This window comes from Hyaena hyaena, unplaced genomic scaffold (assembly GCF_003009895.1).
Source record: "Hyaena hyaena isolate Hyena2069 unplaced genomic scaffold, ASM300989v1 scaffold_2215, whole genome shotgun sequence".
Lineage (NCBI taxonomy): Eukaryota > Metazoa > Chordata > Mammalia > Carnivora > Hyaenidae > Hyaena > Hyaena hyaena.
In genome coordinates, this window is record NW_024082854.1 from 73,062 (window position 1) to 77,685 (window position 4,624).

A 4,624-nucleotide genomic window follows, 5' to 3' on the forward strand; every position below is an offset into this window, starting at 1 on the left:
CAAACCATGAGAGACTCTTGAATGCTGACAAAAACTGAGGACTGATGGATGTGGGGGGGAGGAGGGGTGGGCATGGAGGAGGGCACTTGTGGGGACGAGCACTGGATGTTATGTGGAAACCAATTTGACAATAAACTATTTGTAAAATAAATAAATAAACAAAAAATAAATAAATAAAGCTTGATGTCTTGTTCTGGCCGAGTTTATGTTATTCAATATGTGTTTTGCTGTGTGATTTTTTTACAGGCCATTTAATCCATACTATGGTTGGAAATGGAAGTCTGATCTTTGTCTTGCAGCCCTCTTGGTTCCTTCTTCCTGTAAGAAGGTGTCCTTTCCAGAAGATGGAAGTGCCCTGGGTCCACCTCCACGGAAAGGGGTGGAATGAAGGAGACAGAATGGACTCAGTGCCAAGGACTTTGCCTACCCCTACCCAGGCTCAGGCCTGGGTTCCACTTTCACTTCCCCTAAAAGGTCTTTCTAAAAGCTAAGGCCCAGGTAGAGGATAGAATTGCTCCATGGAAGGAAAGTATTGGTATTCAATTGGTAGTAGCTGCCTGGACTTTTGTGCTAAAGATGGATTCTGAAGTATCGCTTGAGTTCAAAGTGTTGTGATTAATTAATGATGCCTGCAAAGCCCAGGGGTAAACAGCAGTAACATGTATGTCATATGTTTGCCATCTCTGGAGCAGATCTTTTTTGCTTTAAAACACCTTGGACCTCCCTAATCCAAGGCAAAAGATGACAGGAGGGGACTTGAAGGAAAAGTCTAGCTATTCTAGCCAGACAAGAGTTTGACTGTCTCAGATAATTTTACATCTTCCCATCACACCTGGTTTTTGGGAGGCTTTGTTGGTGGAGATGAAGCCTTAACCCCCTCTCCTGGAATTTCTATGGCAAAGGGGGCTCCCCCCCTTTCTTCCTCCTCCTCAAGGGACAATTTGATTATGTAGCACCAGTGGGAAATGTTGCTGCTTAAGTCTGCTCGTTTTTGGTCCCTTTTCAGTGAGGCGAGCACCCTGAGTTGGGCTGGGGCCTGTCCTTAAGGGACAGTTCTGTGCTCACCTGTGCATGCAGCTGGTGAAGTGGGCCTCAGTATGTAGGCCCAAAGGTCCAATTCAAGGAGGAAGGTAGGAGGGCCGGTGTCTCCATTCTAACTTTTACCAGAATGCTGCCTGAGGCAATGGAGGGTGCCCGCATGCCAGGACAGAGGTGGAACTCTCTTCCCCTTGCCTTCCAATCCTTGTGTGCCCTGGTGCTTGAGGCAGGAGAAGATGAGGGGATGGAGGGGAAAAGAGTTAGGTGCCCAAGAACCCTAGGAAATATCAGGCCTTTAGGTATCAAAAGATGCAGACAAAAGAACATAGCATGTCGTTTCAAATCCATTTCTAGGGGAACCAATGTATAATTCAAAACAAGCTTTTGTGTGATGCAAAGGATAAACATTAAACCTCAAAAACTTCAGATTAAAAAGGCATCTATTACAAAGGGGCACAAGTAGTTAAGTGTAGAGCACATCACCAAACACTGCCCACAGATCAGGGTCTGAAGTCTTTTCTGAGTTTGGAGAACCAGGCAGACCCTCTGGGGTCCATGCTGGGCTTCCTGCTGCAGGAAGTGGCTCTTGGGAGCCTCAGACAAAAAGGCATAGAGCTGGTGACTATGGCCAAGAAGTAGTCAGCACTTGAGATGGGGAGGGGGGGCTGCTATCTCTGGGCCGGTGACGCTGGTGAGGAATCTTCAGGCCTGTCATCTTGGGAAGGGGTGTCTAATCCACCAGAGAGCACTGAGGCTAGGCTAAATGGGGACATTAACACACAGAAGGTGGTGGGAGGGGGCACAGGCTCTCTGGCTTTCCGGGACAGATAGACATCACTATCTTTTCTATCGCATTCCATGCCCCTTTCCCTCTCATTCCACTTGCCCCTTATTCTCCCTCTTCCCTAGTTTCCTCCTCCCTCATTTCTCCCCCTCCCCCTTCTCAGGGGCTCTATCTCTCCCCCTGCCTTTCTTCCCATCTGCTGCTCCTCTTCTTCTCTTTCTCCTCCCTCTTCCTCTCTCACCCTCTCTTCTCCATCTGGGCCAGAAGCGGAGTCCTTTCCACCTAGTGAAGGCTAGGGAGGAGGGCACAATTTAGTCCCACCCACGACCTCCCTAGGGTTAATATATCCTTTGGCTTGGGTCTCTTAGAGAGAGATATCTGTTTCCTTGGGAATGGGAGATTTTTCTGGCTGATTTAACCGGTCACAGAGGAAGCTCTGGGTCAGAGGAACCACGTTTCCAAGGCCTCAGCCTGGAACAGGGCTGCGGGGACCTCACAGGAGCCAGCCTATCCCACGGCCTCACCCAGATGCTGGAGGCACGCTTATTTATTATGCAGGGGCTCAGAGGGAGGGGGCAGGAGGCTTGGGAGGCAAGGCTGGGGTGGATGGGTGGATGCGAGAGGAGCTGTGTCCAGGCTTGGAGCTCTGGGTGGCTGTGGCAGCAGCATCATCTCCTGGGGGACTTTTACAAGATGGATGGCTTTTTACTGACTCTCCTGGCTTTGCCGAGAATATGCAGATCCACTTCAGACTGTCTCATTCTGGAAACCAAAACAGGGAGAAGCAAATGCTGGGAAATGGGTGGAGAGAGCTGGTGTGAATGGCGCCCAGAGCCCTGCCCTGCCCCCAAGTGGGCCTGGCCCTCAGCCTTGCACAGTTGAGGCTCTCTGGGTGTTGCTCCAACCTGGGGGACCCGGCGGCACCTGTAACCTTTCTAGCAAAAACTGTAACAGTTTTGCTTTTGTATCCTCATAAGAAATGTGTGATTTTCATGCTCCTGCAGAACACATAATTCGTTTCAGTTAACACAGCCAAGTTAAGGTCTCAGAAGTTTCTTGCCGGGAGACAGCGGGCAGTCTCCACCCTTCTCAGACTGATGGTCTGGGCTGTAGGGTTTCACCACAAAGTCTACAAAAGACCTCACTCTCCACCACCCAGAGCACTGCCACAGCTGGATGCTGGGCTAGCTGTCAGGGATGGTTAGAGATGGCCCATACACAGGGGGAAGTGACTTGCCCAGGGACACTTAGCCCCACATGGACTCTGTGGCCTGTGGCCTGTGGCAGAGCCGGGGCCTCCACTAGGAGCCACGCCCATTCTTTTTACCACAGGAGGGCCCCTCAGCCGGGGCTGGGGTGACCACCTACTTCTTAGCTTCAGGGGCGGGATCCTCCATCTGGTCTTCCATGGTCAGTGAGGAGAAGCTTTCTTGGATGTCTTCTGATACTGCTTTCTTGGCTGAGTCAGGCTCTTCCAGGCCCGAGGTGCAGGTTGAAATGCTGCAGAGGATGCAGGGAAGGGAGGGCAATGCTCAGCAGAGGCACAGCCAGAGGGGGCCCCCGAGTAAGCAGCCCTCACCTGGTGCTGCCACTTAACGTTCCGGTTCTGAGACAGAAAAAGGCACAGGGCTGCTCCTCCCCAGGGTGGGTAAGTGGAGAGCCTGACCCCTGAGACCCAGAGATTCACTGGAGGTGGCCTTCTCTGGCTTCTGGTTAAGGCCGGAATCCCCCTAACTCCATGCAAGCGGCGCCTGCGCACCCAGCCCTGACCATCGGGAAGGTGTGCTGTGGCGCGAGAGGGCTCCATAAAGTGAGCAGGGGAGGGAGCACAGGAGGCCCAGGGAATGAGTCCTCGTGTATAGTATTAGGGGCTGATTGTGCCCCTCCCCAAATTCCCATGTAGGTGGAGTCCTAATTCCTAGTGCTCCAGATTGTGGCCTTGCTTGTACACAGGCCCCTGCAGAGGTAACGGGTTAAGAAGGAGTCATACCAGAGTAGGGTGGACTTCTACCTCAACATACCTGGTGTCCTCCTAAAAAGGGGGCCATGTGGACACAAGCAAACACATGGGGAGAAGGCCACGTGAAGGTTGGAGTCACAGTGTTGCCACAAGCCAAGGAATGACCAGAAGCAAGGAGGCCCGCGGGGAGCAAGCCCTTCCCTCGTGCCCTTGAAGGCACACAGCCTGCCCACACCACCGTCTCTGGCCTCCAGAACCATGAGGTGACACATTCCAGTCTAAGGCACTCAGTTTGTGGAGCACTGTTAACAGCGGCCCTGGGAAACTAGGGAGGACAGAGACAGGCCAGGCCCTTTTACTCCTCATTTCTTCCTATTTACTGAGCCCCTGCTACATGACTTGCTTGAGGACAGGGCATTTCAGGGATAAGACATGAGCAGGGGAGGGGAGAGGGGGCCCTCTTCCGTCATTCTGAGAACCACAGAGAAGCACAAAATGAAGGTGTGGAGGGGGCTGTCTCCCGTCCCTTTGGTCCCGGCTGCAGAGGTGGCAGAAAGCAGATTCTGTGAACGGGTCTCTTGAGGCTTCCTGAGCAGGGTGCCCCTGCCCCCCGGGGTGAGTCACGGCTCAGCATTTGTTAGGAACTCAAAGCACAGCCAAATGGAGAAATGGGAGTCCTGCCCAGTGGGGCACCAGAAAAGGACCCCTATGTGAGAGCTGCCAATAGCAGGTTACATGACGAGAGTCAGGGCGGCCAGGGTGGGGGGCATCAGCTGTATCCCTAAGTGAGGCCCCCCACCAGGTCTGGGGCCATGTTGGCAAATGAAGCATGCTGGGGAGTC

The 4,624-nt window shown here is 52.8% G+C and overlaps 1 long non-coding RNA gene across 1 annotated transcript; it reads right to left on the bottom strand.

The window, feature by feature from the left end:
- Positions 1-2,332: 2,332 nt before the first annotated feature.
- Positions 2,333-3,318, bottom strand: LOC120227357. Its single transcript, XR_005527233.1, has 2 exons — positions 3,191-3,318; positions 2,333-2,584 (listed from the first exon to the last, which is right to left on the bottom strand). It is a non-coding gene; the product is annotated as an uncharacterized LOC120227357 (long non-coding RNA).
- Positions 3,319-4,624: the final 1,306 nt, after the last annotated feature.